The following is a 13,331-nucleotide window of genomic DNA, read 5'->3' as shown; positions in this document are numbered from 1 at the left end:
ATAGTTGTATTTTTCCTACAACGAGCCCAGGCCCAGTCTCATCGTATTAACCACTCTAGCTTTTCTCTTAACTACATGGGACCTGGGTTACAGTTAGACTACATAAAGAGAGCTTTCGTTTTAGCATAGCAGTTACATTTTATCTATGCCCGAGCTAGCTAGCGGTGCTTGTGTGACACCAACTTTGGTCACCATACCATTTGTGTGTGTTGATGTGGAGGAGCTCAATAAAAGTAGAGGCTGCAACAATGTGTTAAATTATCGGCTCTATTAATCAGCTTTTAATTCATCAGCCAATAATAAATACATATATTTGCCGAATATATATTGTGCACAACCTTAAGAAATGCAAACATTGTTAACAAAGAACACCCTCTTCTTATTACATGTTTAGGGCCACAATACAAGTGAAATCATACAAGTCAGTGTAGGAAACACTGACTGTTACATGAAATAAATTGTTTTTTGCCAGTGGAAAACTTCTCCGTACTTCCTCTGTTTGGCTGCATTAAATGTGATTGCTGGAATCGATCGAAGGCCATAAAAGAAAAAAACTAAATAGCTAAATATTCAGATAAATTAGTCGATCAGCTTTCCTGCGTCCCTATTTTCTCACAAATCTGCAGAAACAATTCCCCCTCTGCCGCCTCTCCACTCCGTAATCAATACCAATAAAAATAAATCCTTTATCTAATTTCCTTAAGTGCACCCCTTTATTGATCCACGGTTTACAACTTAACATAACAGCCAATAAATATTAACAAGCACCCCAGCCCTGATGGAAATTATCAACAGATTACGGCCATGTATCAAAACATGTATCATAAATTCTCTCACACTTTTCTAGCCCCGTTATTAAAGTATCATTTACAAAGATCGTCTGACTGAAGCTTTCAATTAAATATCTGCTGAGAGCGTAAAGGCATAAAAGATGAGACGGTGCCGCAGCAGCAGATTTTTGTGTCAGATTAATTATTATGTTTCAGATGTATTTGTACATCCAGAGTCCAGTCTGCAGACTCACTGTTTATCTCCCTCCCTACACCCGTCTCTCCCCTTGGATTTGGAGGTTTCAGTTGTGGTTCCACAGCTGATAAAGAGTTGACACCAAATGCAGAAAAATACTCCTTAATTAAAGAGCCACAAAAGAAGACTGAGGGTTTGTACTACACACACACACACACACACACACACACACACACACACACACACACATGCAGCGACTGCAGGCTTGATGTACTGTGGCTAATGAGAAAGGACAGTGGACCACAGTTTAACATGTCTCTTCCTCTCCAGTAAAAACGAGTTCATCATTTCACATCATTATTCATATCAAGCCCCTAATTCCTAAAAATATTTGCATATTCAAAAAACTGCCTCAGGCTGATGCAAGAGAGAAACGAAAATACGGTTCGCTGACTGCGAAGGCGGTGACATCACATACAGCGCTGCTGAAGACACAGTGAGACCCCGACATTCTACTTCCTGTAGGAATGTTTGTCACGGGTCAGCGGAAAGCTCACCTCCATTATTTATAATTCATGACGCATCAGACATCAACTGTCGACGTTACTCAGCTCACATCTTTGCTCAGTCATTGGCGCCGACGCAGCACGGCTCAAATGTGTCACATACGAATCAGGTGAATTCTTATTTCTGCAAAGCGTTTATGGCCACAGATGAAGAAAACAGACAAGGTCATGAGATGTAGAATATGAAAACAAGAATTATACTGAGCTTTTGATTTATTCTTAACAGTTATTTTCAATATCTGTTCAGCTGCTGATTATTGTCTTGATTTGTTGAATAACTATATTTTTTTGTGTAAAAATTATGATACGACTGAAGACGCCAAATAAATGGAGTGGAGTATAAGTGCAAGTGTTGCAAGTGTTTAAAATCAAGCTCAGGTTTTGGCTAAAATCGACGCAAAATCAGTTACAATTATTGCCTTTGCATATGTTGTCAGTCATACTAAATCTACTTTATTGTACTACCATATTGGACTTTTATGCATTGTGTTGTTTCCTGTAGTGTAATGTATGGTGAGGGGCTTTTTAGATATGTGTGTTTTTGGTTACCTGCCCAGAGACACCAGATGCGTATTAGCTGCTTGCTAACTGCTAACTGCAATTACTGTCAACTGCGCACTGTCCCTGTAACAATAAAAAACAGCGTAAACAGAAATTGAGGCACAGGACAATACTTGGGTTATTGCACTTAGTGACTATTGACAACTGCATTCCAGTCCTTACAAATCTGATACACGGCCTTGTTTTCCCCTTCAATACTAAAATACAAGGTCACTTTTTAAATGATCTTTGCTGAATTTGTGGAAAGAGTACCAGAAAGAGAGGGAGGAAGACAGGGGACACCTCATCTCACAACCTGATCCTCTGAATGGAGCTGATACTCAACACTGAGTCACTGTCCAAACGGGAACATATGGGTCATATCGGACCTGCCGTGAATGGTGGAAGGCACACCGTACTGTGTGTTACCCGGAGCTGCTCAGGTGTGCGCGTGTCCATGCACTTGGGACTTGTGTGTGTGGGTGTGTGCGCGGACGGCAAGTGTCCCGCACTCACATCGGCTAAATGGGACATTGCTGAACCGTGTCACTGGAGCAATCAATAGACCCGACATCTGGTTAGTGATGGTATGTAAAGTATGCATGCTTGTGTGTGTGTGTGTCTGTGTGTGTGTGTGTGCATGTAGGCGAAGGGCATTGTCCAGAGTCCTCTGAGTCATGTAACACTGCACTGCCTCGGTAACAGAAGAGGAGAGTTCCTGTAATGATTTATTCATCGCAACATCAAACATACATTCAAGCACAGGTGTCAAAACTCCCATATTGCATGTCACTTCCACAGAGGTATCCGTTTTTCAACATTTATTCCCGTCCTGAGAGAGACCCGCTGCTTTGTATTGGCAGCATTTTTTTTATTTCATTTTTTTTTTTTTGTTCCAAAAGTAAGCCGCATTAGTTTTCTGCTCGGCGCAGGCAGCGCACTGAACGATGATTCACATGTAACAAACAGAAATGAAGTAAAACAAGAAAAAAACAGCGAGAAAAAAGGAGAGTGAGACCGCCCGAGAGACAGACACGTACGCACGCACAAATACAGAAGCAGGGAGAGGCATGAGTGCTAGTGTGAATAGGAGGGAGCGAGAGTATGCTGAATCCCACTCAGACCACCTGCTCATCAGTTCCTCTGGCACAACAGATACTGTCATTGTCCACACAAACACAAACACGCACACACACACACGCACATACTAAGCTCAAATATAAAAATCTCCCGGTGCGCTCACAGAAAGCCTTTCCCAGTCCCTCCCACATCAGATGCTGGGCACACAGACTTGATTTAAAACTGTTAGGTGCCATTCAATATGGGCTTGGTTTGGAGCCAAGCCTCGGACATTTCTCAAAGGTTCTGCTTAGTTACCTGCTCAGTTATTTGTTCCAGCACACTTCAGAAAAGTAGCCTGCGGTGTGTTTGTACGAGCGCTGTTGATTTCCTTAGGCCTTGGGATTTTATTTTATATATATATATATATATTTTTTTTTTTTTTATTTATCGTTTGGTAGTTGATGAGGAATAATAATTACAGCTACTTCTGCTTAATTTGAGAAAGATTGCTTGCGATCAGGAACAAAGCGGAGATTCTGCTCGGTTAAAGGTTTCACTAATTAGCAGAAATGTCACGGCTGCAGCGGGCTGTAAACATTCCGTACCAAATAAAGAAACAAGCCAAAAGTAAGCCAATTTGACATGTCTGGGTATCCAACTAACACTTAAATTAGAAAGTAGGTCTTTTTAATTAAGATAAGCACCATGTTGAACAACAATCTCAGTAAGAAACAAAGAGAAAAGTAAGTAAAGCATTAAAATTGTGAATGTTTTTATACATTAAGGCCTCAACCATTCACCTATAAAAAAATATGGAGAGAGCCTCCAGGCCTGAAAGGTGAAGCCAATGTGGAAGTGCCTAAAACCTGCATTCTTTCTTTGACTGGTTGCAAAAAGAAGTCTGATTGTATGTAAGCTTATGAGATAATGAACCCATTAGGTAAGTATAATAACTCAATACAGGGGCCAGCCATTGGAGATCCAATCAGGATATCCTCCCGTGCACCACCGTCTCGTACAAACTTCAGCTTAAAAAAAAACAAAAAAACCCAGATGGCAAAGTCTGTATTGCCAAATGGAAGGCTGAAAACAGCGGTCTACAAACGAACGGGTGACACAGTGGGGGTTTTCACTTCAACCAGAATCCAGATACTAAAAACGAAAGAGGAAAAGAAAAATGGGGACATTTTAAAAACCGGGGGAATACTGAACAGTTTTCTCTTTTTTTTTTTTTTTTTTTTTACAAAGGAACAAAATCACCAACATTTTTGGCATGAACCAATTATTACACAGCGGAAAACATGGTCTGTCTCCGCAAACGCCTTGGCTTACTGCCACCTCCCCCCGCCTATTATTCTCCATTGACGGGATTCCATTGAAGGGACAGGTGCAGCTATGCACATCCTATAGTGAAAAACACAGTCCACTGTGTACACACAATATATAACACACACAATCGTATGTGCGAGCACCCTCTGCCCCCACTGACTATTGTTTGGTCAGAGAGTGTGTTTGTGTGTGTAGGGGGGGATACTCAGGTACCCAAGGTAATGGCACCTGGGGTTATTCAGGCCTAAATGGCAGCTCTGGCTACACTGCAGCTCACAAAGTGCCTTGTATGTGCGCCGCGGAGACTAATGCGCCTGTGCACACAATGTCTCGCTCAACTACAAAGGACAGGTGTGTGCGTGTCACTAAATTGTCCCCCTGTTGTCTGGGCCTCTCCGAGTGGCAGGCCCTGTCCATTAGCCGCAATTTAGCAGGATGATCAGAGTGCTTGAAAAGGGCCACATCAAACAGGTCTGGAGAATCCCAGGTGCCCGACGCAAACGCAGGCATCGCAATAACCAAGCCCACTTACAGGCCCTAATGTATTCTGTGAGGGAAATGAAGATGTTCCTCCTCCATCCAAGGCCCCTTTTGTTCCGCGGCGAGCAGACAGCAGGGATTGTTTCTAAGTTCACATCATGTCTGGGCGATGAGAGCAGCGAGGGGCAATTATCTTTTCTGAGATGCATATTAATATTTCACTAATGGAAGGCTGATGGTCCTGTTATCGTAAAGTAACAATATAGTGCAGAGGGTGTAGAATACAAAGGGCCGATGTTAAGTACAAAGGCAAAGCAAAAGGCTCTGATCTTGCACTCACAAATTCACCATATGTAGCTAGGTTACAAGGATGTGAACTTGCTTATCACTGTTGGGCTTTTTTTCCTTCTTTCGGGGAGGTTTGAACACAACGGTCACTACAGGTAGCAGCTTTACATTTTAATTCCGGAGCACAGCAGGTGAAGTCTAATTAAATACACCATATATTCATATGAATTCCCTCTTTCATCGTCCTTCTTTCTATTTATCTAATTCTCCGATTAAAATGTCTAAAAACAACAGGGCCTTTGTTGTATATTCCTTTGAGTTGTGAGCTCACGTTAGCTTGCCAGCAGTGTATAAACCCGGATGCATCTGTATTTTCACTCAAGTTGGCTGTCGGCATAATTTGAGATAGAGCGAGGAAGGAGGTCGGCGAACGTGACTTCACTTAACATGAACCAAACTTTCAAACATGACCTCGTCCATGAGCGTTTCCGCCCGAGTGATGCTGCTTGTTTTCCCATCAGCAGCAGTTGGTCGTTCCAATGACAACAGCTCCCATGATCCCACACTACTTACGTCTTTTGTTATGTTTGATTGAGAGACCCCTAGCAGCAAGAATAACATACTGTGTGTTTAAAAGGTAAGGACAAAAAGAGATTCATACCTTTTAGCAGTCCCGTTTTTATGTGAAATATGTGCGCGTTAATCCAAGAAAACGTCCGACTACCTTAACCCCAGCAGCATTCACAGCAGTCGTACCTATAACTCACAAAGCTCTTAGCACAAAATCACATCTCTCCAAGCTTTCAGGGGAAAAACATATTTCAAGCTTTCATTTATGTTGGAACGCTCCATCTCGCATGATATCATTTCTCCTCCTGAATCTAGGGCAAGGCCCAAGCAGGACAGTGGAATTGGGACCAAAAGGACAACGCGTCCCAAGTTACCTTGTTGATTTATGACCAGAAGTCTGCCCCTGCAGTGACCTTTATAGGTGTCATCCAGACGGGGACGTGGCGCTCAGGCCGACATGACAAAGCGTCTCTCCGAAGGTCATGCCCTGCCCCGCAGCCTCTTTCTCTGAGACCCGTCACGAGCCCTGGACACACTTCTCCAACTGCATTAACTTCTTCTGGGAAAAGTGTCTAGCCGCGGGCCGTAGGATTGTGACACTAAAGCAATCATAACCACCTGCTCGTTGACGTGCCCAACTGTGCTGAAGTGCACCGTGCTCCCTTTTTTCCGCGTTTTACTTCTGGCCGGTGTTTGTGATGCTTCTCGCAGGGCTGATCCACATCAGCTCACCAGCACTGCTTGAATCATCTTTAGCAGTTTTATTGTGATTTCAAGAAGAAGTGAGTGACATAAAGTCACTGATGGCTCAAACATACAATACAGGCCAAAATACACAAAAAGAGCAGCAAATCACAGAACACTGAATAATAGGGGTTTTCTTTGAGGAAGGGACACTTCTAACATGTGACTGATGAGCTTCAGACACACAAGCATAAAGAGATGAAGAAAGAGGCAGACAGCGAGAGGCAGACTGGGTCCTTTTACACTGACAGGTGTGCAACACTGGCTGGCCCCCTTTGAAAAGCATCCATTTCCTTAGCAACTGGACGTCAGCTCAATTCAGCCGGGCGATTTTAGCAGATGGCTTGGTAAATACCTTGCCATGTGTTCCCGAGGAGAAACTATAATGCATCATGACAAAAAAAAAAAGAAAAAAAAAAGCGCACATTCGCCCGAGCTCGCACGCCACACATCCAACATGATCCACCCCTCCCTGTGCCATCCTCCCTCTTCTCCCGTTTAAAGCCTCGTTTGAATTCAATAAACATTAAATCTCATACATATGCATCAAGGTTTCATACTCTCTGCATCACTTCTATGTGTGGCTGTCCTGAAGTTAGCAGAGAATGTAATACACAGTCTGCCTTTGTAACAATCAACTTCCGCCAAAGGTCTCAATTCATTTAATTGCGTAACCATGGCGACCACCATTTTGTACATACTGTACAGAAAAAAAACAGCCAAAGGTTCCTCTATTGAAAAAGAATTATTCCAAGGGTAGAGCGAACACCTTGAACCATGGGAGACGCACAATTGCTCCTTTTCACCTAGAAATGTGGAGTAAACAAGATGCAGTGCAGAAATCCTGTGTACGAGTCTTTAATAGGGACCTTTAAGTTAAAGGACCAAGGTCTCGGCTGTATAGGAAGAACCATTATTTACTCTGTTATTCTTTCTCTCTCTGCTATACCCCTCTGACCTTGCCACATTACGCCGACGGTCCTCGACCCCCCGTCCATTACCTTCCCTCTAATCACAACATTTCAGTCGCCCACTCTCTCTCTGCTTTTCATGTCTTGCGCTGTTGTTGTCTTCTCGCACTTTCTCCAGTCCATTAAATTTATCCTTGCACTCAGTCTTTCCCATATTTATCCACCTCTGTCTAATTCCTCTATTCTTTTCTCGATCATGTGTTGCAGCTGCGTGGGGCAGCTGGCACAAGCTGTACAGTTCAGTCCAGCTACAGACCCTGTCATTAACATTAAGCCCGTGTGCGTGCGTTTGTGTGTGTGTGTGTGTGTGTGTGTGTGTGTGTGTGTGTATTTGAGTTAGTGTGAAAGAGAGTGTGTGTGTGTTAAATTCAGACTCATAACAGACCAGTAGCAAGGATGTCTCCAATGGCTTTCATTTATGTTAGTGGTCAAACTATAGTGCTGTTCAATATATCCTATCAAATATGTTGATAAACTACTAATATAAATTATATTTTTTGAGTCTGTGACCTATGAAAGAGGTGGACAAAAATCAGGCTCATCATTTCTACATGGGCACTATTCATTGTTTTTTTTCCTCAGGCTAAAGCGAAACTTTCTGCAAAATGCAACCTAGGCTTTTTTCTGAATGTACCCGAGTCAAACCTTCGTGTAAAAGCATAATTATGACAAAAGAGGCACTTTTAAGATTTAACGTATTTTCGTTTTCGGGTCAAACTCATTTTCAACGGGAGTGCTAAGGGCATTTTTTACGATAGCATCAAAATCGCTATTTTTAAAACACTAAGAAGGCTCGGCACAACATGAAACTTTGCTCATAGTATCACCAGGGTCTGTACACAGGAACACGAGCATTGAGAACATTGGGCCTCATTCATGAACCGTTCTTACGAACAAATTTGTTCTTAAGTCCCACTTACGAAGATTTTACGAAGATTGTGGCATTCATGAATTTTTTCTTATCTAGGATTTTTTCTTTGGCAAGAACAAATCCTACGAACACTCAGGAGTACTCTTACGCACATTTCAGTGCCGAAATGTTTGCATGGTTGTGTTTTCTTCTCTTGTGTAGTTCAATAAAATGCAATATTACAGTGATAATTCTGTCATATTTATTCATTTATTTATTCATTTCATAATGTTTGGTAATTTAAAAAGAATTTAAATTCTAAAATAAATTAAATGTGCCAATGATTTAAGATAAATCAAGTAAATTGGAAACATGCCATCAATTAGTAACCCCCCCACCCTATTTATACGTGGCATTTCTCCATCCAGGGCCCGCAAAACAATGGCATATATATTGCTCCTGCGGCTTTCATCAATGTAAGAACACAGCTGCGAACAATTCTGAGGCTTACGGACACGTTGGTGAATCTGACGTAGGGTTTTCTTAAGGAACCTCTTATGAACAACTTAAGAAAGAATCTAAGAAGATTCTTAAGAAGAAATTGGTGAATGAGGCCCATTGTTTGTGTACACAGAGTTTACTAAAAAGAGTGTTTTTGTAGAACAAACGTTAGCAGATGCTTGTTCCGCTAGCCGCCATCCTGCCGGTGGAGAAGTGTCGATTTCCGAATGCGACTGAGCATGGATGAGAGTTAAGGTAGACCGCTCCTAAAGCTTAGTTCCATATAAATGAACAGATAATTTGTGGTTTTGTCGTTAGCGAAAAACAATGTTGACCTTGAAGTTGAAAAAGGAGCCTCATATAAGAAACAATACTGAAATGAAAAAGCCACGTGAGATATTGTGTGGTTAGTTGTTACCGGGAGACTGTAGCGTTCCACCTTAACTCTCCTCAAAGTTACGTTGCATTCTGTAATTGATACTTCTCCACTGGCAGTACGGCGGCTAGCAGAACAAGCAACAGCTAACGTTAGTTGTTCAAAAACTTTCTTTTTAGTAAACTCTGTGAACACAAACAATGTTCTCAATGCTTTTGTTCATGTGTAGAGACCCTGGTGATACTACGAGCAAAGTTTCATGTTGTGTCGAACCTTCTTAGTGTTTTAAAAACAGCGATTTCGTTGCTATCGCTAAAGTGCTCGTAGCACTCCCAATGAAAATTAGTTTGACACGAAAACAAAAATACGGTAAATCTTATAAGGACCTCTGTCATAATTATGCTTTTACACGAAGGTTTGACTTGGGTACATTCACAAAAAAAAGCCTAGGCTGCATTTTAGCCAGAGTTTCACTTTAAAGCTTAAACTACGTCTCGTTCTGTCCCTCCCTCCTCCGCGTGGCACACGTTACGTTTCACTGATGCCGGAAATATTCAGCACACTCCTCTGCAGAAATACGGAGTTGCAGGAGAAGACATTCATTTGGTTACAATGGCAGAGAAAATGCAGCCAGCGTTACTTGTAACAACTCACCCCGCTAAAAAGGCAAGGAAAAGAAAGCCTGAGGCAGAACAGTCTGCGACGAAAAAGGCTCTGGATAAAGAAAGAAATCGACCAAGTCAACATCGGTGCGGTGTTTGAGCGGTGGAGACAACTGGGGCATGTGAAGGGCTTGAAAAGTGATGCAGAGGTTTCTCTCTCTCTCTTGGACAGGTAATTATTTGTTTTGTTTCAGGGGGATTTGTTATTTTCCTGAAATATGTGAGGTTTGCCAACTTGGCTACGTTTGTAGCTCGTATTAGCCCAATGCTAACGTTAGCTTCTTTGTGTGTTGTTTTCAGCCATGAGAATGGCTAATGAGTCGGCCTAATTTCCACTGGATGCAGGTCCGCTGCGTTGCGGCTCAGATCCGGTTTTGCTCCGCCGTCCGGCAACCCCCACCGGTTGCGGTGTCTGCAACAGCGCAGTATGGTAGACAGCTGGCGTCACAATGTGTGCTGGTGTCAACACGGAGTGTGTTATTTTGAAAAGTAACCGGATGTAGTTTGTTATTTTGGCGCTTGACTTCCTGTCTGCTCCGTGCTAAATTCAGCTGAATTGCTGCGTCTTGCTCCGGCATCTCCTTCTCCCTGTTGAGTCCCACTGCCAGATGCGCGTTCAACTTTGTGGGGGCGTGGCTTTGGACGGAGCACTGACGGGATGGGGAGGGGGGTGGAACTTAGAGGAGGTGCCACTTTCAAATCTTGCTAGCTCTCTTGCTAGCTCTCCAGGACTGTAGACCATAGCTTTAAGCTAGAGCTAATCAGTTATGTTGTATATAAACATCATTTTTAAATGACAATTGACCCTATACACATGATGACCATTTTCCACTGACATCAAGTTCGAATGTTAGCAAGGAAGCGGCGTAATGCTAATGTTAACCGTTGTCCAACAGAAGCTAATGGGTCATAAAGTGTGCTGATTTACCTTGAGACATGGTCCGACATCTGTCTGGATTTTCACTCTCCATGATCTTTTCAGCTGCTGATAAACCTGGAAATCAGTGAAATGTAAACTATTTCCCCATGTCAGGTTCCCCATGTTTACAGGCCATGCTTCCTAAACCCTGGGCATGGTGTTACAGGAAAATGGCCTCTGTGTGTTTGTGGTCAGTGGTACGGTCATGTGATTAAAGTTGACTGTCACAGGATGCCCCGGGACTTCACAGTATAAACACATGACACACAACACTTTAATTCTACCGTCTAGCCGGCAGGTGGCTGAGGTGTTTAGTGATTAAAGAACATGAAGCTGTGAAACAGTCACAAAATTACATGATACTGAAAAGAAACCTCTGACAAAATGAAGTGTTTTTTAACATGTTTTGTTTCCTCACCTCTCCTCCAGACTGCACCTGGCCTTCCTCTGATTTGGACCCAGGAACTGGCAAACCAGTCCTGGCTTGTCCAGAATCCTTTTATGGTCAAGTTCCTGGGGGAATGTGCCAAGTGTGGTACGGATGAGGGGGGGTGTTAGGGAGTTTCTGAAGAAAAGGGCCATATCGAGCAGTTTTAAATAATGTTTTCTGTTTTGAAGAAAAGTACTGATGTTTTAAGCTGTCAGCTTAAAGATTTTTTCTATCAAATGATAGTTAAAGCACTGATATAAGCTAATTGTTAGTTAATTGATTGGCTAATTGTCACGTCCTGAGTAGGAGGAGTTTCTGCTTTATGGAAGTAGGATGTTGGAGTGGCTTGACAGAGTTAGTTAATGCAGGTGAACAGGCTGCAGAGGCTAAAAGCTGCAGGGGCCCAAACTTAAATGAGTTATAGACCGGTAAAGAGTTTTTGCCTCATTTCTACCCATTTGAAAGTTTCCAATTTATTGTTTCTTTAGTCTCTTATTTTTGGCTCATTGGTTTGGGCCGAGCTGATCACCACTGTGAATATTCCGCACACTTCCACTGCTGAAAGGATAATAAAAGAAACTGCTGAACACTTAAAGAGCCTCATTGTTGCCTCCTACACTCAAGCTTACAGTGACATCGAAGGATAATATTACAGTAAAGGGTGCACAGTAAACTCAGGTTGTGCTCACTCCAATGGGATGTGAGCCAAGAGCAGAGCAGATTACTATTGTACCACTACCACTATACTGGACATTAATGTTTTGGTTTTCTGTTAAATAAAACAGAGGTGGCTCATCTCTTGCATAGATGATTAAGAGTTTGTATTGATGAGCAGAAAAATGTGGAAATGCTTTTCTGAATCACTATTCGACAAATGTGCCTGTCTATCCGGTGACAGGGATTGGAGCTTCTAAATATGCGCATTAAATTCACCCACAAATAAATCCCATCACTGAATAAACATGTCCATATACTTGTCAAGCGTAACGGAAATGTTCGGCTCTATATGCTCTCGAGAAAAATAAACCGCCAGTGCGCGCACAGCCCGGTGCAGTACCTGTCTGGATGTCTACGTAAGCTGGAGGATGGAGCGGGGCTGACTGCTGGCTGTCTGTGCGCCTGCCACCACTACTGTAATGCATGTTAATGCACATGAACAGAGCTTTGTGTCTCCCCTCCCTGCCCACTGCCTGTTCACCACTCAGCTCCCCATATGCCGCTCCCCTGCACTCCTCTCATCCAGCCACTGGGAGCTTGATTAAGCCTGACTTGTCACCAAATTACACACACAAAGTTTACATGCATTCCCCGGCTCTCCAGCTGTTGCAGATTTGTTACAAAGAATAAATCTTGAAGCAGTTGACTGAGCAGGTCTGGGATGTCTGCCGCCTCATTGATAGGGAGAGATGGGAAAAAGGGGGCGGGGAGGGAGGGAGGGAGGGAGAGAGACAGAAAGGGAAAACAAGACGGACAGGCAGAGGCTATGTGAGGGGGGGCAAGGTTGATTTCGGAAACCGACCTCGCTTTGTGTTCGCTTTGATTGGTTTTAAAGAGTGCCAATGACCGGAAAATAGCCGAATAGACGGTGTTGTCAAATTAATTCAGACATTACAGATAAACAGAGTAATAGTTTTAATTAGGTTTTGCGAGATGTTTTTTTTTTTTTTTCTCGCCTTCTCCATGTAATCGGGCACAAATGAGCCTAAAGGATCGCACGTAGTATTAAAAAGGACGCAGGCGCAATACAGGATGCACCTTCTGTTTTCTGCTGCATTTGATTTTTCTGCATAGGCTTGCAGCTCCCCCCCCCCCCAGAAACGGGCAGATGACAAAACCCGCGTCAAATGGCCGCTTGCAGCTACACGGCTGTCGAAAGCATTAATTTGCGCTCAAGGCAATTAAAACATTCTTAATTCTATTAATACATGTGTAGCTTGCTGGACATGCAGTTACAAGTATTGTTAATCTGCTTGATTTAAGTTACTTTTAGCTAGTATTGGGATTGGACACATGAGCTTATCCAACTCTACAAGAGATTTTACACTGTATTCATCTATGACAGGTTGATCGAAGTTAG

The 13,331-nt window shown here is 42.8% G+C and overlaps 1 long non-coding RNA gene across 1 annotated transcript in view; it reads right to left on the bottom strand.

The window, feature by feature from the left end:
- The window catches only part of LOC115565820 (uncharacterized), an 88,504-nt gene extending 77,247 nt beyond the window's left edge, over positions 1 to 11,257 (bottom strand). The window contains exons 1-2 of the long non-coding RNA XR_003980916.1: positions 11,243 to 11,257; positions 10,834 to 10,899 (exon numbers count right to left, since the gene is read on the bottom strand). This is a non-coding gene — a long non-coding RNA (uncharacterized LOC115565820). The remainder of the gene's footprint in view (positions 1 to 10,833; positions 10,900 to 11,242) is intronic.
- Between the last annotated feature and the right edge of the window lie 2,074 nt (positions 11,258 to 13,331).

Source organism: Sparus aurata, chromosome 16, assembly GCF_900880675.1.
Source record: "Sparus aurata chromosome 16, fSpaAur1.1, whole genome shotgun sequence".
Taxonomy (NCBI): Eukaryota; Metazoa; Chordata; class Actinopteri; order Spariformes; family Sparidae; genus Sparus; species Sparus aurata.
The sequence above is the reverse complement of the archived record's forward strand: the minus strand, read 5'-3'. Positions and strand labels throughout refer to the sequence as shown.